This window comes from Triturus cristatus, chromosome 3_1, assembly GCF_964204655.1.
Source record: "Triturus cristatus chromosome 3_1, aTriCri1.1, whole genome shotgun sequence".
Lineage (NCBI taxonomy): Eukaryota > Metazoa > Chordata > Amphibia > Caudata > Salamandridae > Triturus > Triturus cristatus.
The window spans coordinates 465,272,113-465,296,401 of record NC_140583.1 but is presented as its reverse complement, the minus strand read 5'-3'; positions in this window follow the sequence as shown (position 1 = coordinate 465,296,401).

Below are 24,289 nucleotides of genomic sequence, written 5' to 3'. Positions count from 1 at the left end.
CATCATCTCATACCTCTTTCAGTATTCAGATCTCCAAAACAAACCTTTCTAAACCCTTACCTCAGACTTCTTCTCCTGCACCATCCTTTTACTTACAGCTGTCAACTGATGAAAAAACAAAGAAAAACTAGACTCTTCCCTCTTCTATCCCTCCACTATTCCTATTTAATCTAAAAAACGAAATAACATGTCCACCACTCTAATTAATTTCATATTTCCCTATAGTAACTCCCTTCCACCTCCCCTTTACTCACCCTAAACCCACTCCTTTGGCTATAAACACCCCTTAAAAATAATTGCAGACCCTTCCCTCTTCCATCTCAATCCAAATAACAGACTAACATATCCAACACTCAAATTACTTTCATATTTCACAAAACTAATAATTTATGGGTTCCAGAGTCGTGTGCTACTTGCTGAAAAAGAACTTTAACACCTCATCAGGGGTAGCAAGTGCTATATAAATGCAAACCTTTTTCCCTACTCTATCCCTCCACTCTCTCAATCCAAATAACTGACCAACATATTTACCAGTCAAATTACTTGCATATTTCACCACAGTAATCCTTTTATGGGTTCTGGAGTAGCATGCTACTCTCTGAATAGGCACTTTAACCCCTCATCAGGGGTATGGAGGGCTATATAAATGCAAACCTTTTTCCCTATTCTATCCCTCCAGTATCTGTGTCAATCCTCATACCTGACTAACATATCCACCCCTCAAACTACTTTCAGTAGCGTGCTACTCTCCGAAAAAGCACTTCAGCTTACCCCCGCATACCACTACATCTCTCAGCCTCCAAATCCAGATTGAAAAACTCACCAACAGGGGAGCGCGCGGCGCGGCGAAACAAGATGGCCGCTATGTGAGGAGCTCTGCTCGGTTGAGCCGGCTCATCACGAAGGAATTTCGTTTTAGCAGCGCAGCTTCGGAAAAAACTATGGATTCCGACGCCGGATGTGGAAACGCTTGACTCGGCAAGTTTTTAGACCGAAATGCGGTCTTTTCGTCATCTTAATTGCTGATTTGTGTTTTCCTCAGAAAAGCGGCCGCCATTTTGCCTTCAATGCTGTTTTTTTTTTCCTTCTGCTGCAATTTTGCTTCTCTTTGGCTCACTCCCTCCTACAATTAAACGCTATTAAAGAGAAAGACGTCATTTTTCATGTCATGCCTTCTTTTTTTTTCTCTTCATTGTCTTTTTTTGCCGCTTTTACACTCCCTCAATGCCTCTATCGTAATTTTTAATATCAAATTCACACACAAGTGCTGTAAGGAGATTACTGCATGCGCCTACCAAGTGACATCCCCAGTTTACTCAAATAATATAATTATATTCCCTATTATACGGCAATTCCGGCGCTGCAGATGTTGATGATTCCTTTGTTCTGCTCTCATTGATAACTCGTGGTTTCCCTGAGGCAAGTTTCCAGCGCCCCGTATTTCATTGTAATCCATCGCTGTGCTGTGTTGGGACATTTCACTCTTTTGTGCCATACTCACCATTACCACTGCTGCATCACCAATATTGCTGTTCTGCCGGCGGTCTTTGTTTGCCATCTTTGTCGCTATCTGCTGAGACACCTTCAACATGGATATTGCGCATTCAAGCAAATGTCATGTAGGCCCCTCAGGGGGTCGTAAAGATTCTAATGCCTCTTCTGTCAAACGTACCAAAAAAGACCCGCCCTCTCCTAATAAATCTCCGCTGCCTCTTACTCTCGAGGACATCATGGAGGAGCTACGTCTTATTCGTCCCTTTATGACAGACACTGTTACTACACTTCAGAGGCTGGATGATAAATGGTCTAGCCTAGATACGAGACTTTCCGATGTAGAACAGAGGATCAGTGATGCTCAAGATGTGGTTGCCAGAGTTGACACACTCACCAAGGAAATCAGCCAGCTCAAAAGGGTTACGGAAGATTTAGAAAATCGCAATAGGTGCAACAACCTTCGCATTTATGGTATTCTGGAAGGTTCTGAAGGGTCGGACATGATCCAATTCTTGAAAACTCAAGTTCTTCAAATTGTTGGTGTCCCAAAATCTTCAGACTTCAACATACAACGTGCCCATCGTCTGGGGCCAAGGAATACATCTCCTACATCTAGACCTCGGGGAATCATTGCCTATTTCCTTTTATACTCAGACCTCATGACGATTCTCCAAGCTGCAAAGCAACATCAGCAAATGATTTGGTCTGGTCATAAAGTTTTTTTCACTCAAGATGTTTCTAAACCTACTGCTTCTCGTCGGAAGGAATTTTTGGACCTTCGACCTGCACTGAGATCCATGAATGCACGCTATGGTCTAATCCATCCTTGTTTTTTCAAAGTGACTTATAAAGACAGAACTTTTAGTTTTGAAGACCCTGCAGACCTGAAGAAGTTCATTCATACTCACAAAGGAGAACTCATGGAATTGAGCAAACCCTAACTGCTTTGTTAATGTCTGAGTATTAAGTCTTGTTCTAATCCTATTTTAAAATGTATAGTTTAGCTCTTATGTTTCCTTTGTTCACTCCTTCTTTGTCTTGCAGGTCTTCCCCTTCCGGTGTTGTTGTCAAGGTCACCCTTCATATCGCCCTGTTGTTTACACTGTGCGTCTCATCCCGCTGCTGTTTTCTTTTTCCTAGATGTTTGGTAAATTCCTTCATTTGTCCTATTTGGTTGCCTTTCGTTCTGTATTTCACTTCACAGTCATTCTTTCTCCTTTTTTAGGGTAGCCTGCTCTTTATAGCTGTCTCTTCCTAGTCCGGCTGTCTTGTTCTTCGTTGCCCCCCTCCCACATTAATGTTTTTTGTTCAGTTGTTCTTTGTGGCTATAGCTCGTTGGCTTTTTGCCATCCTTCTTCTGCTACTTTCTGGGGGACTCTGTTCCTACTTATCCTCCTTTCTATTCTTTCCCCTTCCCTCTCCCTCTCCTCTCCTTTCTCCTACCCTCAGTTCCTCCTTCCTTTCCTCTTTATCCCTTTCTTCTCTACTTTTATGGCAACATTTACATTACCTACCCCACTCTATATTTTCCTCTCTCGTTGTTCTGTTTATGGTACTCCATTGTTCTCTTCCTCTATTCCTGTCACCATTTCCGGGGTGGACACATGCTTTAGCTTCCTCGCTTTTGGTTCTCCTTTGTTATTCACGTCTATTCAATATCTTTTTTCCTTTTTTCTCTCTTTTTCCACTCTGTTTTAAATTCTCTACTTCTTTTTGCTTATTCTTATTTTACTTCCAGAAATGAACGGTCTTCGTGTTATTTCTTGGAATGTTAAAGGAATTCGAAATCCTGTTAAAAACAGTGTGTTTTATCTCATTTAGCAAGATTGAAATGTCATGTTGCATTGTTAAAAGAAGCTCACCTTAATTCACAAGATTTGTCTTCAATACGTAATCAATGGGTTGGGGAGACCTTTTGCTCTCCGGCAGTAAACAACAAAAATGGTGTTATTATTTTATTTCATAAATCGTTGTCTGTTCAGTTACAGAATGAGTTTCATGATAACTGTGGTAGATGGTTATTTTTAGATGTTACTGTTAATAATACAAATTTTTCCTTCTGTAATGTTTATGGCCCTAATGGTGTAGATTTAACCTTCTGGAATGATTTTTCCATGCTTCTTTCTTCTCATGCGACTGATGATTTAATTGTGGGTGGTTACTGCAACCAACTTATGGATCCCTTTCTAGATCGTAAGTCACTCACCAGATATGTACCTGATAAGATGCAAAAGTCCTTTTTAAAGCCATCTCTTCTAGAGGTCTTATAGATTCATGGAGACTTTCTCACCCTGACACTTTAGAATTTTCCCTTTTCTCTCAAGTACATGCATCACACTCCCGTATTGATTATATTTTTCTTACCCAACATGCCCTTCAATTTATGACTAATTCAGAAATAGGTTCTATTCTGACCATGCCCCTGTTATAATTGACATGGATTTTCCCTCGCCTACTCATACTTCTCGGCGCTGGCGCTTTAATAACTCGCTCCTCCTAGACTCACAGTTTACTGAAAAATTTAAGCTCTTTGCAGTGGATTTCTTCACAAATAATCTTCATTCTACTTCCCAATTTCATTTTATTTGGGATGCTTTTAAGGCTGCTGCCAGAGGATTTGTTATTGACTTTGTATCCCGAAAAAAGAAAAAAGCCCTATCAATGTCAGCTCAAATTCTTAAACAAATTAAAGACCTGGAGCATCTTTACTTCACCAAAAGCTCTTCAGAAACACTTTCCTCTCTCATTAAAGCTAAAATTCAATATAACAAACACTCTTGGGACTCTGCATGTAATAACCTTCTTAATTTCCATGCCAAAATGTATGGGGGCCGCAATAAAGCTGGCAAATCTCTCGCTAATTATCTCAAAATTAAAAAACAAAAATCCAAAATAACAACTATTACTGATTCATATGGGAATCATCAGTACACTGATGACAAAATCCTTGACTGTTTTGTTCAATATTACTCTTCACTTTATACTCCAGAATCTGTTCCCTCTCAGGCTCAAATTGACTCTTTTTTTCAGTCTATTCCCAGGTCTTCTGATAGTTTTACTGATCTTTCTTCCCTCGATGTCCCCCTCTCAGAGGAAGAAATACTCAATGCTATTACTCTTCTCCCCAAAGATAAAACACCTGGCCCAGACGGGTTTACGGTTTTTTTTATTTGCACTTTAAGGATATCCTCTTACCACATTTATTTTCTTTGATTACCTATTTTTTTGCTCCAGGAGAATCCAAAGGTTCCTTTACACAGGCAATGTTATGTTTGATCCCTAAAAAAGATAAAGATCCCTCCCTTTGTAAAACCTATCGACCTATTTCTTTAATTAACCCTGACTGTAAAATTTACGCTAAAATTCTGGCCTCTCGTATTAATGAGATCATTCCTAACCTTACTAACATTTTTCAATCCGGGTTTGTCAAAGGCAGGTCCATTACTGACAATTCGAGAACCTTCCTCAATATCATTCACCTTGCCTCAAAGATGGATTCCCCAGTTGCCGCTATTACATTGAACGCTGAGAAAGCATTCGATAGAGTATGCTGGGATTTTATGTTTGGTGCATTGAGGTGGCATGGCTTTAGCCCTTCCATTATTCAACATATTCAATTAATATATTCTGCTCCCTCTACTTCTATCTGGGTTAATGGTTCTCAATCTCATTATGGATTGGGGAGAATGTAGGTACTATGGATGGCATAACTTTTAGTGGCAGGACCGTTTTATCTGAGCATGAGCCTTTGAAGTGCCTGCTTCTTAATGCAAGGTCATTAATTAAGCACAGTATGGAATGCGCTCTATTCATGGAAAATTACAATATTAAATTAGCTCTCATAACGGAGTCCTGGACAAATGAAACGTCGGGCCCCGACCTTGTTAATGCCACTCCCCCCGGTTTTATATGTTATACACTTGACAGACCGACCAAAAAAGGAGGAGGTCTGGCAGTGTTATATCATGAAACTCTAAAGTCTACCTTTACTAAGGCCTCTAATTCGGCCTGTGAGGCAGTGTCTATTAATATGCAAATTTCGGATCACGATACATTTAGTGCCATTCTTTTATATCGACCCCCTGGGCCCAAGGGCAGGTTTTTAGATTCTATTGGCTTACTATTAGAGGAAGGGCTATGTAATAAATCTCTCACGGTGTTGGGAGACTTTATTTTCCATCTTGAAGACCTGACAGACTCCAATAATATTAGCCTACAGCAGATTTTTAGCGGCGGGGATCTCAAACAATTAGTGACATATCCCACCCACTTGGCAGGCCATACTCTTGATGGGATCTTCTCAAACAACCCCTCCCTTACTTATTCCAAAACAGTCTCTTTTTGATCTTGAATTAACCAATCGTCATATTTCTAGATCCTCCACTAAGGTGTCTACGACCATTAGGGACTGGAAAAACATTGATAAATGGGAACTGGGGAATCTGCTGGAATCATCGCGGCCTGCTCCATTATATAATGTTGAGTTAGACACAAATGCATACACGAAATGGATAGATTCTGCTTGTCAGAAACCTGCGCCAGGCAAACAATGTATCCTTAAACGGATAGCGCCATCTGCCCCTTGGTATTCGGAAATTCTCAAAAAACATAAACTTGAATGTAAAAAACTTGAATGCAAGTGGAGGGAAAGATATGATATTTATGATAAAGAGATCTATAAACTATGCCTCTCCAAATATAAAAAACTGGTTTTTGAAACAAAGAAATTATATTTTGGATATCAAATCAACAAGGCGGGACCTTCATCCAAGGTTTTGTTTAACACAATTGTTAAACTCACCACTCCCGTTAACCCTAAAACCGAGAGTAGTCCAGAACTCTGTGAGACTCTGGCTGCTTTTTTCCTACAAAAGGTAGGAAAGATCTTCTCCTCCTTCTCCCTTATGTTTTCTGATGCCACGGAGGCTGTTTCAACTCAACCATCTGACGGTAACATGCATAACCCAACACTAGATCGTTTTATTCCACCAAACCGATCTGAGGTTTTTAAACTACTTCTTGATATTCGATATGGCTCCCCTCTGGACCCGTGTCCAGTGTCTATTCTGCATCAGGTCCCAGAAGTGAGCGCGGAAGTTCTTACCCCTCTGTTTGCAGCTATCTGTGACAATGGTAATTTTCCGAGCGTTTGGAAAATAGCCTCTATCCTCCCCCTTCTAAAAAAGCCCAACCTAGACCCATCTGACCCATGTAACTATAGGCCTATCTCTCGGCTTCCTTTCCCTGGGAAAGTGTTTGAGAAGGCCATGAATGGGCAACTCAGCTCCTTCCTCCAAACCAACTCTCTGCTTGATAAGACACAGTTCGGCTTTCGTGCTGAACACAGCACCGAGTCGTCATTGATCAAATCTACTGAGGAGGTTAGGAAAGCCTTAGATCAAGGAGGTGCCGCCATACTTATTTTATTGGACCTTTCGGCCGCTTTTGATACGGTCCATCATGTGGTTCTGATGAACCGTTTATCTGCGGCCGGGGTTACAGGCAAGGCTTGGGATCTTCTTAGGTCATTTTTGACCAATGGAACTCAAACAGTAGATCTAGGCAGAAACAAATCAAGACCTTTCGCTGTTCCTTGCGGGGTCCCACAAGGGCCCTCGCTCAGCCCTACCCTGTTTAACGTGTATGTAGCGCCGCTGGCCGCCTTGATTAGATCGTTTGGGTTTCAGCTGACCTCATACGCGGACGATACACAAATTGTGTTATCTATTAAAAAGGGGGCCGAAGCTGAGATTGGATCTAGTTGTCATAACTGTATGCAGGAGATTTCAGCCTGGATGGCATCTAACTGTTTGAAGCTTAATGCTGATAAAACGGAGGTGATTGTTTTCGGGAACAGCATTAACCTCTGGACTCCAGATTGGTGGCCAACAGAAATGGGCTTACCTCCACTACCTGTGGTTCGAGCTAAGAATCTGGGAGTGATCATCGACTCTAAACTCTCTTTCGGTGATCAAGTTAGTAGGGTTGCTTCCTCCTGTTTTTTCATTCTAAGAACCCTTAGGAAAATCAAACCCCTCCTCCCTGAAGATAGCCTAAAGACAGTAGTCACGGCTTTCATTCTATCCCGACTGGATTATTGTAATAGTCTCTATATCAACATCCAGGAGAGACATTTGACTAGACTGCAGATCGTACAGAATGCGGCAGCCAGGTTGATTACAGGGACACCTAGATTTGTCTCTGTAAGATTGGGTCTTAGGACACTCCATTGGCTGCCCGTTAAACAACGAATTCAGTTTAAAGCACTGTGCATTGTTTTTAAGGCACTCAGTGGAGTTGGTCCTGATTTTTTGAAACATGCCTTCCAGTGGTATGTTCCCGGAAGAGCCCTACGCTCGACTCAGGCTAATTTAGTTACCCTCCCCCGCTTTAATAAAGCTAATTGTGGAGGTTGGAGTTTCTGCCATTGTGCCGCTAAGGCATGGAACAGTCTTCCTCCTAAGCTCAGGAAGATCACAGAGCTTCTTTTCTTCAGGAAAGAATTAAAAACCTGGTTATTTATATAAATTTTCCGTATCAGTATTATCACAGACTAATCTCAGGTGGATAGCTTACAGCGCCAGGACACCTCTGGGTAACAGAGCGCTATAGAAGTCTTTTTAACATAACATAACATAACATAACATTATTTCTCTCTGCATAGAGGCACCAGACAAGGTTGTCCTCTCTCCCCTCTTCTTTTTATTCTTGCGTTAGAACCCTTTTTAGAAAAAATTCGACGTTCATCATCATATACTGGCTTTACATTTCAGAACATTGATATTAAGTTCACTGCTTACGCAGATGATATTTTACTTTATATCTCCAATCCGACCACTTCTTTACCTTCACTCTTTTCATTGTTGCAAGAATACTCTCTGGTTTCTGGATATAAACTTAATATAGACAAGTCTGAGGTTTTACCCCTTAACAAATTTTGCCTTCCTCACATGTTTCAAGGTTCTGGCTTTGAATGGAATTCTGATAATATTAAGTGCTTAGGTAGTCTCTATACTAACACTATTAGAGAAACCATCAAGCTTAATCAGAAAGATATTGTTAAAAAGCTCTCTTCCCTTATAGACAATTGGTCTCCTCTTTTCTTATCCTGGTGGGGGAGGTTAGCCACTATCAAAATGATGCTTCTTCCCATTGTAAATTTTTATCTTTCTATGCTTCCAATTTCCCTTCCATTCTATTTTTTTAAAACAATAAATCGTGTCTTCACCTCATTCTTTTGGAATAAACGCAAAGCTAGGATCTCTATTTCTCGTCTTCAAAATCCCAAAGATTCAGGTGGAGTCAACTTTCCTAACCTCACTCGCTTTCATTCTGCCTTTCCTCTAAAACAAATTTGTCCCTTTCTATCTGATTCATCTGATCCTCCTCTAACAGCCTGGAGCTCCATAGAACTTGCTCAACTTTCACCTTTCTCCTTCAATACGTCTACTCGCTTATCTCAGCCTCCGCAGTGTTTTCTTACCCCTATCTTTAAGCATTCCAGAGCACTTGCTCTCTCAGTGTTTCGCTCCTCCCTTTCGCAGTCAGAGTTTCTTTCCTCAACTCCAATTTGGTATAACAAATCCTTAAAGGTAAATAACAGAGCACTTTTTTGGAAGGAATGGATTGATAAAGGTATTATTACCTTTGATCATTCACCTGCTAATAACTCCTTACGAGACTACTCTGACATTTGCGCCTCCTTTCACCTTTCCAACGCACATTCTCCTCAATATCTCTTGCTTCAAAATTCTTTAGCCTTCATTAACTCTCAAATTGCTTCTCTGCCCACTATTGACACAACCCCTCCCCTATCAATACCAGATTTCTCTATTCCTCTCAAAGCTGCGACTATCTATAAACTACTTTCTTGCCCCTCCGCTGAAAGACCCAAATCTAAACTTGAACTCTCCTGGGAAAAGGATCTAGCTCAAGAGTTTACCCTTCAGGTTTGGAATTCCTTATGGTCTAAGATACACACTGTTTCCCGCTCTGCTAGTACTACACAGACTTTGTATTGTTTTTACAATAGACTTTTTTTTACCCCGTCCGACTTACATCATTTCAAATTGTCTGATTCCAAAAAATGTTGGTCTTGTTCTCATACCGATAGTGATTTTTTTCACATGTTCGTTCACTGCCCGTTAGTTAAATCTTTTTGGTCTCGTATTTGGTTAAAATTAAATGAAATATTAGCTACTGACCACTCCTTTGAGATTGTCCATATTTTTTGGGTGGTGCCTCACCTATATGGAATGTTAACTGTAATACACGCAAATTTATAGATTTATATATAGCCATTTCTTTACAGATAATGACGACCAATTGGAAAGACACTTCAAAGATTTCAAGTAACGCCTGGTGGAATTTACTGTGTCACCATCATAGGCTTGACCATGCTTTTGCTACCACTGTACCTCTTCTGATCAAAAAAGATTTGTTATGGTTGCCTTTAACCAATTTTCTCTCTCAAATTGTCCCTTGATTATCTTGTTTTTGTAGCCTTTTTCAATTATAGCTGTTATTTAGTTTTTCTTATATATATATTTACTTGCTTATGTTAATTATAAGATATTTTACTCTGTATATTGAATGCTTTTTCCCCCTCTCTCCCTTACCCTCTTTTTCCTTGTCTTCCTTTTGCCTTCCCTTGCATATTATACATAATACCTCTCAAAAAAAAAAAAAAGCTTTTTCCCTAAGTATATCCCCTACTTCCTTTATGGCATTCTTTAAATCTTGTAAGATTTCAATTGTTTTTATTGTTTTATCTCATTGCCCAATGATTCTCTTTTGTATTGATGTTTTACTTGGCTGATTATATTTAGTAAAGCTTTCTAAACTGAAACTGAAAAATTCACCAACAATTGTGATTTGATGAACTGTCGCCGTGGCATACTTTTCAAGTCAATGCACCCACTGAAAGAGGAAGGAATACTAAGAAGATACTGACAGCTGAATCAAAATTAGTACCACAGACATCATCAATCAATCAGGATTTATAAACCACAGCTGTTTTGTTTAGAAAGCATTGAAAAACGAGGCAAAAGCCTGTAAAGCACTCATAAAAACAGGGGTAAGGAAGGAGAAAGCAGTAAAAAAGCTAGGGGGGTTTAACGAGGTGTGGTGTCTGCCGTAACATTAGTTGTTAGGGGCACTGTGCTATATTTGGCTGAGTAAGACAGATGGTTTATCAAGGTGACTTAACAATGCAGGCATTGCAGTGTGAATATACTACATTGCAACGTAAAAGCAGAACACGCATTTCACCTGAATTCCAAGTAACTGCAGCAGTAAAAAATAAACTGGGCCTTACCTTGTGTCGTGTAGAAAGTTAGTGAGGGGTAACCATAATAAGTCAGATTAAAGTTTTGGAGTAATAGAAGAAGAGACAGTAGAGATTCTATGTTCATTGCAGATAAAGGTCCACCAAGTTAATATACAACGTTTTGAATTATCTTTCCAACAAGTACGAATGACTTTAAATGCCATGGCAATAAAGAGATCAAATAAGTTAACTTTGAACGAGGGGTTAGGGAGAGCGGGAGCGGGAGCGGGAGACATAGAACCTAAAAATACATTTTGAATAGATAATGGAATACAGAGATTAACATTTTTTGAACATTTTAACCATACAGATTGCCAAAATTTAAAAACATTAAGACAATGGTATAATAAATGAAGTAAAGTACCATGAGAAGATAGGCAAGACCAGCAAAGAGGAGAGTGAGAATGGTTAATTTTATGTAAGAATACAGAAGTTCAGTAAGCTCTGTGATATAAAAAGAACAGTGATTGAGTGATATTTTCAGCTTTAGAGGTGGTGGAGATTTTGTGCCACAATTTGTCCCATTCGTTAATGGAAAGAGTGGTTGAAAGATCTAGGGCCCGATTCACAGAACTAACTTAAGACAAAATCCTAAACTTACTACTTTTGGTATTCACAGAAGGCATTTAGTAGTAGTAAAGTTAGGATTTTGTCTTAAGTTTGACTAAAGACAAACTTAAGACAGACTTAATACAGACTTAAGACAGACTTAAGACAAACTTAAGACGACATCCTAACTTAAGTCTGTCATAAGTCTGTCTTAAGTCTTTCTTAAGTCAGTCTTAAGTCTGTCTTAAGTCTGTCTTAAGCCTGTCTTAAGTCTGTCTTATGTTTGTCTTGAGAGAAACTTAAGACAAAATCCTAACTTTACTACTACTAAATGCCTTCTGTGAATACCAAAAGTAGTAAGTTTAGGATTTTGTCTTAAGTTAGTTCTGTGAATCGGCCCCCTAATTCCCAAGCTGATTCAATTGGGGTTTTTGGGCTTTCTGAGTTGAAGGTAGAAAGGAGTTTATATATAAGAGAGGATTTCACATTAGAATCAGGAGAAATGGTATATAAAGTATTCAAGGGGAAGAATGGGGTGACATTAGGAGGAAAGTTGTTATTTGATATATGATCCTGGAGTACCTGAGACAATTGAGAATATTGGGATAGGCATGAGGAAGGTAAATCATAGCACTGTTGTAAGGTGTCAAAAGGAATAACGAAATTATGAGAAAGACGTTGATGTACAAAAATAATATTCTTCTCTTTCCAGTGTTTGAAGTAGAAAGATTTGTGTTGAAATTTAATAAATTTGTTGTACCAAATAGAAGAGGCAAGAAAAGCTTGGTGAAAATTGGAACCGTTAGTAAATAGAGAGTGTTGTGAGTATTTCAAAAAAGGGTGGTTAGCTAAAAATGTTGTATTGGACATAAAAAAATGTCATAAAAAGAGAATTCATTTAGTAGAGAGCGTTCAAAAGTGATCCAAGTAGGAATTGGTTCATCGTGAGATTGTTTGTTTAATGCATAAGCTTGTCTAAGTAAAAAGGCAGTATGGTAAAGCTTAAAATTAGGCAATCGAACACCCCCGTCAGTTTTTGGTTTTTATTAGTTTAGTTAATGAAATTCGGGGAGGTTTATTGCTCCATACAAGTAAAGTAATAATTGGGAATCTTAAAGGGTAACATAGAAAGTAAAAATACGATTAGTGGAACAATCATCATCTTGATGGTGTCTAGTCGTCCCCACCAAGATAGATGAAGGGGAGACCAAGTAGAGAAAGAGTTCTGAATTTTAGTTTTTAATGTAATAAAATTATGGGAGAGAGTTTGGGAGATAGTAGAAGAGAACCAAACACCTAAATATTTAATCTTAGTGGGACACCATTTGAAATTTGTGGTAGAAAACAGGTATTGATAACACAAAGAGTTCAAAGGTAAAATTTCAGTTTTGGGAAAATATAGTTTATAACCAGATACCTTTGAGTACAAGTCAAGTTCTTGTAAGAAGGGGGTAGGGAAGTTAAAGGGTTCGAAAGATAAAGTAGAATGTCATCCACACATGCAGATAATTTAATTTCATGAGATTGATGTTGGAAACCAGATTTCAAGGTGTTATATGTTCAATCAATCAATCCATTTGTAGAGTGCACTACTCACCCGTGAGGGTCTCAAGGCGCTGGGAGGGGTTGGGGGTGCTGCTACTGCTCGAACAGCCAGGTCTTGAGGAGTCTCCTGAATGCCAGCAGGTCCTGTATCTGTCGCAGGCGGATGGGGAGGGTGTTCCAGGTTTTTGCAGCGAGGTGGGAGAATGATCTGCCGCCGCCGGTCACTTGCCGGGTGCGGGAGATGGTGGTGAGGTCAGCGGAGTGAAGCTGGCGGTTCAGGGTGTAGAAGGTGAGTCGTTCATTGAGGTGCGCTGGTCCAGTGTTGTGGAGTGCTTTGTGAGCGTGGGTGAGGAGCTTGAAGGTGATCCTCTTGTTGATGGGGAGCCAGTGCAGGTCTTTCAGGTGGGCTGTTATGTGGCTGTGGCGGGGGATGTCCAGGATGAGGCGTGCAGAGGCGTTCTGTATGCATTGTAGGTTACGTGCCTGGTCAGTGGGGGTCGGAGCTGCTCTCAGTGCGGGCGGCCACCATGAGTCGTCCCAGGGGGAGGGGGTGGATCCGATGTTGAGGACCTCCGTCTTGTCCGAGTTCAGTTTCAGGCGGCTGTTCATCATCCATTCAGTGATGTCCTTCAATCCTTCATGGAGGTTGGATTTGGCGGTGGTGGGGGCCTTAATGAGGGAGAGGATCAGCTGGGTGTCATCGGCATATGAGATGATGTTGAGGTCGTGCAATCGGACGATGTTGGCGAGCGGTGCCATATAGACGTTGAAGAGTGTTGGACTGAGGGACGATCCTTGGGGTACGCCGCAGATGATCTTGGTGTCTTTCGAACGGAATGAGGGGAGATGGACACTCTGGGTTCTGCTGGTGAGGAAGGAGGTGGTCCAGTCCAGGGCTTTGTCGTGGATCCCTGCGTTGTGGAGGCGTCTGCGGAGGGTGTGGTGGCAGACGGTTTCTCTGTTGTCCAGCATGGCCCTGATATCGTCGGTGGCGGCGATAAGGGTTGTTTTGGTGCTGTGGTTGCTGTGGAATCCAGATTGAGATGGGTCCAGGATGTTGTTCTCTTCAAGTAAGGCGGCCAGTTGCCTGTTGACAATCTTCTGGATGACTTTTGCCGGGAACGGGAGTAGGGAGATGGGCCATAAGTTCTTGAGGTCCTTGGGGTCTGCCTTGGGTTTTTTGAGTAAGGCGTTGATCTCGGTGTGCTTCCAGCTCTCCGAGAAGGAGGCAGTCTCGAAGGAGCTGTTGATAATCTTGCGGAGATGGGGTGCGATGGTGGAGCTTGCTTTGTTGAAGATGTGGTGTGGGCAGGGTTCAGATGGTGAGCCGGAATGGATGGTGTTCATGATTTTGATGGTGTCGTCGTCGTTGACGTGGGTCCAGGAAAAAGGGGGTTGATGTGGCTGGGGGGCTGTGAGTCTGAGGTGTTGTTGTCTGTCGGGGGGGCCTGGTTGTTAAAGCTGTCGTGAATGTCTGCGATCTTGCGGTGGAAGAAGGTGGCTAGGGAGTCGCAGAGGTCTTGTGATGGCGGGATGTCGTTGGAGTTGGAGCTGGGGTTGGAGAGTTCCTTCACGATGTTGAAGAGCTCTTTGCTGCTGTGCTGCTGTGTGCATTGTTGTCGATGAGCTCTTTGAAGGAGTTCCTTTTGGCCGGTTTGGATGAGTTGGTGGTGTCTGCGGATGGCACTCTTGTAGACTGTGTTGCTATCCGGTGTCTGTTCGTAGTGCCACTTCTTCTCGAGCCTACGGCAGGCCTGCTTGGATGCCTGGAGGTTGGCAGCGAACCAGATGGCTTTTCTGTCAGTTCGTCTGTTCGAGGGTTTCTTGGTCGGGCGAGAGTGTTGGCGCAGTCGTCGATCCATTGCCTTAGGTTGCGGGCCCAAACCAAATATTGGAGGTAGGCCAAGAGCAGTAAAGCTGAGCCCGTAATAGAATAAACAACAAATTTGCTAGTACTGCCACTGTTTAAACCTCAGATCAACTTGTGAGGACACATTTTGAGGGACAACAAAATGCGTAAGAGACTTTTCTTTTTTAGACTTAATCGGTCAATTTAATTATATCAAAAAAGCTTTATCGTCCTTCCATAATACAAAATTCGAAAAAAGGTTACAACTCACATAAATGGGACATAATACATACAATTAAGATCACACATTTCGATCACACATTTCCACCATTCTGAACAACACACTCTTCTTTGTTCCATACATACTGGTACCGACAAAACATTCACACAACTCTGTCAATCTTCTGGGAAAACATAGACAGTTAATATTCTATTTTCTAAGACCACAGAGAGTATCGTAAACGTAGTAACTCTCAATATTGTTTCTTTTTAACCAATTCCAAATTCTTGTGGTCACACAAAAAGGTCTACGCGTTTCGAGACCCCTTAGTTTAGAGGGTCTCTCATAAGGACCTCTGACATATGAAGAGAAGATCAGCCGATCTAATCTGAAATAACTATAGGTTATGGCGCGTTGTCGCTATCTTGCTGTACGAAGTCAAGTTTTCGTAGTGTCATGCAGCTCCGGTTGTTGAATAATCACTTGCAGGCTGAAATGTCTGTGAAAAACGTATTGCGCTGCTCAACGGTAGTCACTTGTGGCACTTCACCGAAGGAAGGAAGACTAAGACGTATCCAGCACGTGAATGGACGCTATCTTTCCCTTACGGAAGGTACCGGTTAACTTAGTCACGCTTTGTTTTTGAATCTGAGTCAGTCTCCATACGTATCTCAAGACGATAGTGAACGCAAATACCTGTCATGTGGTTGCGGGTGGCGGAGTCGGTGTCGGTAGTGTCTGTTGGTGGGTTTCGGGCGAGGGTGGTGACTAGCTGGTCTTCGGTGACTTTGCTCCAGCTGCGGCTGGGGGCCCGTTGAAAGCGGTGGTGAGTGGTAGACTTCTCGAAGGTGAAGTGGATGCAGCGGTAGTTGGTCCATTGGAGTTCGGTGGTGTGGCTGAAGGTGACGTGGTAGCTGGCAGGGAAGATGGGGTCGAGCGTGTGTCCGGCAGAGTGGGTGGGAGTCGTGGCGAGCTCTTTGAGTCTGAGGTTGGCGAGGTTGTCGAGCAGGGTGGTGGAGTTGCTGTTCTTGGTGTTCTCGAGGAGGAAGTTTAGGTCTCCGAGGAGTATGTAGTCTGTGGACGCAAGGGCGAGTGTGCTTACGAAGTCTGCGATGGAGTCGCTGAACTGTGGCCGGGGGGTCTGTAGATGAGGGATCCTCTGAGGGTGGTGTTGGGGTCGGTGTGGATCTTGAAGTGCAGGTATTCGGCAGCGCTGAGGGTGTCGTCGGTGCTAGTCAAGATTCTGAGGGTGTTTCTGTGGACGATGGCGATTCCTCCTCCTACTCTATTGGTGCAGTCCCTGCGGGTGATCTTGTAGCCGTCAGGAATGGCTGTGGCGATGTCGGGTGCCGAGGAGGGGTTCATCCAGGTCTCTGTCAGGAAGGCGACGTCCGGGGAGGAGAAGTCAAGTAGGTCCCAGAGTTCGATGGCGTGCTTGCGGGCGGAGTGTGTGTTGAGTAGCATGCATCGGAGGTCGTTGCGTCCTACCCCGGTCGATGTAGTGGTGGCTTGGAGGCTGGTGTAGCTGCAGTTCTGGCAAGAAAGGGTTCGAGAAAGGGTTCGAGACATAAAAGAAATAAAAGAGGAGAAAGGGGACAACCTTGTCTGGTGCCCCTGTGTAGGTCAAAAAAGGTTGAAAGTTAACCGTTAACCGAAACACATGCTTGAGGAGCTGAATATAATAATTTGATGAAGGAGATACATTTAGGGCCAAATCCAAACCAATGTAAAGTTTTGAACATAAAGTGCCAATTTATATAATCAGATGCCTTCTCAGCATCCAGGGAAACAGCAGCTAGGGGGTCAGGGTAACGTTTTGCAATAGCAAGAATGTTTGACAACAGTCTGGCGTTATCAGAGGTAAGATGTTCTTTGACAAATCCAGATTGATCAGGTTTGATAAGGTTTAACAGTTTCCAACTTGGAAGCAAGGATTTCTGTAAAGATTTTGCAGTCATAATTAATTTATGATATTGGGTGATAATTTTGACAGAGGAAGCAGTCTTTATCAGGTTTAGAAATGATTACAATTAGGGCATCAAGAAAGGAGCCTTCAGGTTTGGAATGTAATAGAAAAGAGGTAAAGAGATCATGTAAGTGTGGGGCCAAAATATGTGAGAAGGAGGAAATAAGCTCAATGGAAAAACCATCGGGACCAGGGGCTTTAACTCATTTCACAGATTTTATTGCATCTAAAATTTCCTGTTGAGAGATATCGTTTTCCAAAAGAGCCATGGTGTCTGGATTAGAACAGGGAGGAGGGAGACCATCGAAATATGATTGGATGTTGTTAGCAGAAGGATTAGTATCATCAACATATAATGAATGGCAATAAGATTGAAAAGCGTTAACAATATCTAAATCAGAGTGGAGTAAAGTATTAGTGACAGTATTGCGTATTGGTCAACAGTTTTTCTCTCAGATTTAATTTTTAGATAAATAGCCAACAACTTGCCTGCTTTGTTTTGGCCGCCGTGATATTTGGATTTTATTTTAAGAAGGGTGTTACAAGCATTAATTGTGGCCAGTCTGTTTAAATCAGATTTTGCTTTGATGAGATTTTTTAAGTGTACAGGAGATTTAGAAGTATAGTATGTGTGTTCAAGGGATTTGATCGAATTGAGGGTAGAAAGATATTGTGAATGTAATGATTTTTTCTTTTTGACAGTGTATGAAATAGTGAATGCTCTTAAAGATGCTTTAAAGGCATCCCAGTTGTTGTGAATAGAAGTTTCATTGGATTTGTTGAATTGAAAAAATTCATTTATAAAACAGATAGCATCAGAAATAAAAGTTTGATCAGATAACAAAGAATTATTAAATCTCCATCTAGCATGTTTAGGTGTAATGAAAGATAGATCTAAGCTAAGAGAGACAGGGGCATGATCAGAAATAAAAATGGAACCAATGTCGGAGGATTGGATTGAGGGGAGTAAGGATTTCGAGGTGAGAATGTCATCAATTTGAGATAGGGTATGGTGTACATTAGAACAAAAGTAAATTCTTGTATGTCAGGATTACAAATTTTCCAAGCATCAAAGAGTGGACGAGAGGCAATAGCAGAATGAAACGCCTTATGGGATTCGTTAGGTTGGAATTTACAATCTGATTTCCTATCAGAGAAGGGATCCAGCCATTAATTAAAGTCACCAGCAACAATATTATTGGGATTAGTAATGGAAGATAATTGTATTTTAAGGAATGCCAAAATTCAGGGTCAGCTTTAACTGGGCCATAAATGTTAAAGAGAGTAATGTGGGTATCGTGAAGCATGACAATAAGTATTACCCATCGTCCACTTGAGTCATTTTCAGTAGATAAAATTTGCAAATTAAGAGATTTGTGACAAAGAATGGCAACATCACCCCTATGGTTAACAGCTGGAGAGTAAACCATCTGACCCACCCATTGGCGTTTTAATTTAAGCGATTCAGTATCATTACAATGGGTTTCTTGCAAAAAGGCAATTTGACAATTTAATTTGGTTAAATGAGAAAGTACCTTTTGAAGTTTGATGGGATGACCCAGACCACGAGCGTTCCTTGAAACAACATTAAACATATTGGTGGGTAAGAAACAAGAGGATGGGTACAATGATGACGAACTGCATGGGAAACAATTGGAATAAAAGATAACACATGCCAGAAAACAAACAGCACAACCAATGGAATAAACGAATGAGGGAATGAGACAAAAATACACTCAGGTAAATGATAAGAGTGAAGACAATAGGTATAAAAAAAAGAAGGAAAGAAAAAAGAGAAGAAAGGGATGGAGAGAATAGAAAATGACTAAAGAAGATAGAAAAAAGAAAAGCTAGATCAAGGATATAGTATCCGATCTGAAAAAAGAGCGATAGAATCTGAATCAGACATGTCCGCACTCAAAAGGAAGTGCAGCAACAGAGAAGAAAAGGATCCAGAGGAGAAGACAGTGAAGATATACAGGCCAAGATGAGCATAGTTAGAGAATGAAAGGAGGATCCTGTAAGGGAAAAAAGAAAAAGAGAATTATGTAACAATATGGTGAGCTTCAAGTATTTATGTCCATGGGAGATTTAGTGATGGATTGCAGGAAGGCACGCAGATTGGATGGATCCTAAAGTGAGCGGGAGATACCTTCGTGAGTGATCTTACAGAGGCACAGATGTAAAATACCATATCTAATGTTCAGAGATCGCATTTGTGGGCATAAGGCCAGGAACTCTTTGCGTCTAGTATTGGTGGCATTGGAGAGATCTTGTGAGATGTAAATGTTATGACCGGACCAAACAAAGTGACGCCTTTCTCTAGCAGCTTTTAATACATACATTAAGTCAGTAAATTCTAAAAAAAGCATTATAATACTATGAGGCCTGTTAGAATGGGGTTGGAGACGTCCAAGATGGTGGGCATGCTGGATATTGAGAGGAGTAGATAATTGAAGGTGAAGAAGGTCAGGCAAAAATTTATTTACAAAAAACAAAAGGTCAGGACCTTCAATATTTTCAGGCAGGCCATATAAGTGAAGATTGTTTCTGCGATTGCGATTTTCAAGGTCATCAGTATGTAGTTTAAATTCCTGAATTTCTTGTTCCAATAAAGGTATTTTAGTGGCCACGCCCTGTACATCACTTACACGTTGTTCCATCTCAGACAATTTGGTTTCCATGTTGATCCATCGATCTTCAATCAACTGTAGTTTTTCGTTGGTGGCATTCATGAAAGGCCTAAGTGCACGTAGTTCATCTAAAATTGAGTCCAACACTGGATTCGAGGATAAATGAACCGGAGAATGAGGATCTTTTTTGGATCTCTTCTGTTTAGTGCCAGAGACAGATGGTTTGAGAGTATGAGGAGAGTCGCTGGCCATCTTGACAAAATGAATATTGTGAGTGGAGAGTCTTTTAAAAGAAGACAGCCTGCCCATACACTGAAGAAACAATGGTGAAGAGTAGAACAAAATTCGAGCACACCAGTCAGTAGCTGTCGGAGGCAAATCTCTGGGTACTACAATAGTTGGTAATTCAATAAATACATAGGTAAACAGTAATGCCCACAAAAAGCAGATAGTAGAAAGAACAGAGATATGCAATAGTATTTAAAATAGTATCATATAAAATATATGCATTTTAACATATCTCTTATTACATAAATGCATTTAAAGTAGTGAAAATAGAAATGGAGTACATCGTGACCTGGCAACATAGAATTAATACATGTATAGTAGGCTCACATAATGCAAATAAGCAGGGCATAAGAAATAAACAAATTGTGGTATGTTATAAAAAAAGTAAGTTTTGTTAGAAAAGGCAAATGAAAATATCTTGACACAAAAATGGATAGGAAACGTTGTAAGCGCCACAAAAAGCTACTGTGATAATTGCAAGAATTCACTTATAAGTAGCTCAGCAATAAATCATAAGAGTCACAGAGTTGACAATAGGTATCCAGGCAAGAGCTAAAAACTTGCAATTAATTACTTGAAAAGGTCAGCAGCTGGTCACGAAGTGCAGAGGAAACCGGAGTTTAGCAGAATGCTTTTAGGTTGACGAGATGCATGATTTATAACTCGTGAAGACTGCTGGCAGAAGAACATGCTCCTGCTTTCCCAGAACAGCAGTAAAGAAGGAATTAGCTCACCCAAGACGCACGTAGAGCCATCACAGGAGATAGAAGAATGCCAATTAATCAAGACGCCATGGCCGCAAAATGGCGGATGAGCTTATCTGACAGGAATCGGCTTTGCAAGCAGGACGGCAAAAACATTGCAGGGAGGCACAACAACGCCTCACATCAAACACCAGGAAGTGCGGGGGATGAGCGCACGAAGAGGAGCCTCAGGGGAGCATCAGAGAGGCTGGTAATCTTGATAATAGCTCTGTGACGGAACGGAGCCTAATGGGATGTCGCCATCTTCCTTCGGCGCGTAAGCCACACCCCCCGCATGCCAGTTTTTAAGTGCGGCTTTGAGTGAAGCAGGCATTATGTTAATAAATAAAAGTATTTGGCGGCCGTGCACATTATAGGTATTGCTGGCTGTGAATATTATAGGTATTGCATGGCTGTGAATAAAGCCGGTGACATGTTAATAAATAAAAGTATTCGGCGGGCGTGCACATTGTAGGTATTGCGAGGCTGACAACGTTATAGGTATTGCGCGGCTGTGAATAAAGCGGGTGCCATGTTAATAAATAAAAATATTCTGCAGACGTGTACATTATAGGTCTTCCGCGGCTGTGAATAATGCGGGCGCCATGTTAATAAATGAAAGTATTCGGCGGCCAGTAAAAGATAAACTGGGCATTACCGCGTGTTGTGCCCCATCCAAGCAGGCAGCAACCAGGGGGCATTCCTCCTCTACCTGGCATCCCTGCGTGACACTGTTCATGTGGATCGAAAGCAGCTGGCATGAGCAAAGTTCTGCGTTTAGATTCCACCCTTACAAGCGCATTTATCAAAATAATTGGACTTGATATAGCGCGCGCCAGTTTTTACGTGCGGCTGCGAGTGAAGCGGGCATTATGTTAATAAATAAAAGTATTTGGCGGCCGTGCACATTATAGGTATTGCATGGCTGTGAATATTATAGGTATTGCATGGTTTGTTAATAAAGCGGGCACCATGTTAATAAATAAAAGTTTTCGGCGGCCGTGCACATTATAGGTATTGCGCGGCTGTGAATAAAGCGGGCGCCATGTTAATAAATAAAAGTATTCGGCGGACGTGCACATTATAGGTATTGCGTGGCTGAGAATATTATAGGTATTGCGAGGCTGTGAATAAAGCGGGTGCAATGTTAATAAATGAAAGTTTTCGGCGGCCGTGCACATGATAGATATTGCGCGGCTGTGAGTAAAGCGGGCGCCATGGTAATAAATAAAAGTATTCTGCGGCTGTGCACATTATAGGTCTTGCGCTGCAATGAATAATGCGGACGCCATGTTAATAAACAAGGAGTCCCTAAACATGGCATACCAACAGCTGCATCGCAATGAAACTGTAGTTGGTGGGTGCTCCTTCCGATAAAAACGGAAGTGATGCATCGGACCAGCAACCAATAGGGAGGCCGGAAATCATAAATAAGCCAATTGTAAGCAGTATCCAAGCAGCAGACGGGATTAACCTCGCTATAAGGATTACTAGATGTCTCGGAGAGACAGCGCATGCGCGCTGCCTACCCGAGACCTAAAAACGGGGGTGGAGAAATTTCTTTGGATCCACAAAAGATATTTTCTCGTATTTAGTGCTCATAAACAAAGGCCTTAATTTTACTCTTTTCGATAACTAACATACTATGTGGATCATGTGTTACCGGTAAATTAAACAATGATTTAAAATCTTGGCTGATAAATGAGAACCAGATGATTTTAAAAACACGCTCTAATGCTAGACAATCTAAAAATAATTGATTTAGTAAAATGTGTTTCAGCCTTTGCCAGGATGGAGGACCAAAGTAGTTTAGGCTTCAGCAAGAGTGAGTCTTCAGGGTAAGTTAGCCCTGCTTCCTTATGGACAATGAAAGCTGGTTCGGAGTCCGGAGTACACTAAGAAAAAAGTTCTCCTCAACGTAAAGGAGGCTGCCGGATGCATTGGCCCCAAAGGCGTCCACCAAGCGTGGTATCGGAAGCCCTCTCCCCTTACATATAGTAATCATTTCTTTAACAGGACGCTGTCAAGTTTATAGGAGAACCTAAAAATTCCTTCAAATATTCGGCTAATTGTTGAACTGACATTTTGTATCTGTTGGGACCATAATAAATTGTTGAAAAATAAAATTCCCAAGTAACAAAATGAATTCTCCAGCTCAAATGGGAAACCCCGATATAAAAAGTCCTGCACTTTTGCATTTTTTCTCCTCATAGAGCATCATATATGTTTTTGATTTATTGATCTTCATTGTCCTGGCCTCCAAAAGGTCAACAAATGAGATCATTGGTCTCTGCCAGACTACAGGAGTCTTTGACAACAGCACAACATCGTCTGAATGCAACATAGGAACTGAGCAGCCAGCAAGGATGGGTTCATCAGCCTGCAAAGCCTGAGAGACATCATCAACCCCATTAATAAAAAGAGAAAACAGAAAGGACGCCAAAAACCAAACATGTCTAATTCCCCACTTGATTTTAAATGAAGGGGAACATTCCCTATCAGGCCATAATGGGCCTTGGCAGAAAGGCTCCCAGACAGCCCTTGATAAAAAAGAAACTATATTCACAGGGGCACCGATGGAAAGCAGGGTAGACCAGAGAATTCAGTGGTCGATCAAATCCAAGGTGCTGCTGAGTTCAGCAAATCATAAGTAAAGAGACCATGGCTTGGCTTTGGTGTATTTACCAATAAGCAGATCAAAATTTACACAGTGCTCCACATTAACACATATCAAACAGATGTTACATGTCTCATCATCAAACAATTGCATTAGAGTGGAAGGAGCCTAAAACAAGCTTATCCAACATTGCTACTAGTGGTCACTTTATTGTTCCTAATAAAATAATCTCATCATAATGTGAATATTCATGTTTTATTACGTCAGCAATTTCCTATTTCTTCATCAGTAGTTTTATATAAATATTTCTTTTATTGTAGACATGGAAAGCTACATGCAGTGTCCTGAAGATGAGTGGCCAAATGTCATGAAGGACCGATGCCTTCAAAAGGTCATTATGTTCCTCGCGTACAGTGATGTTCTTGGAGTGTGCTTGGCCACTATCGCTTCATTTTCACTGACATCAGAACACACCCATTGTGAAGGCCCAGAACCGGGATCTCACCTAGGCACTGCTCACTGCCTTAATGATGAGTTTCCTCTGCTCCCTCCTATTTATTGGATGCTCCAGGACATGGACCTGTCTGATCCAACAAGCTGCATTTGGGATTATTTTTACTGTAACTGTGTCTTGTAGTTTAGCAAAAACCATCACTGTTGTTATTGCCTTTAAAGCCACCAGGCCTGGGAGCAAATTAAGCAGATAGCAGGGATCACGAGTGTCCGGCTCTATTGTCCTGGTGGGCATGCTGGGAGAAGTATTCATCTGTATTAATTGGCTGCTCACTGCTCCACTTCACCCTGGCACAGATGAACACTCTGAAACTGGAAAGATAACCCTGCAGTGTGACCAGGGCTCTGTCACATCCTTCTACACTGTAATTGGTTACATGGACCTGCTGGCACTTGCCAGTTTTATTGTGGCTTTCCTTGCAAGGGGCCTGCCTGACAGATTCAACAAGGCCAAGCTCATCTCATTCAGCATGCTGGTGTTCTGCAGCCTGTGGATCTCTTTCATCCCAGCCTACCTGAGCACCAAGGGCAGGTGCATAGTAGC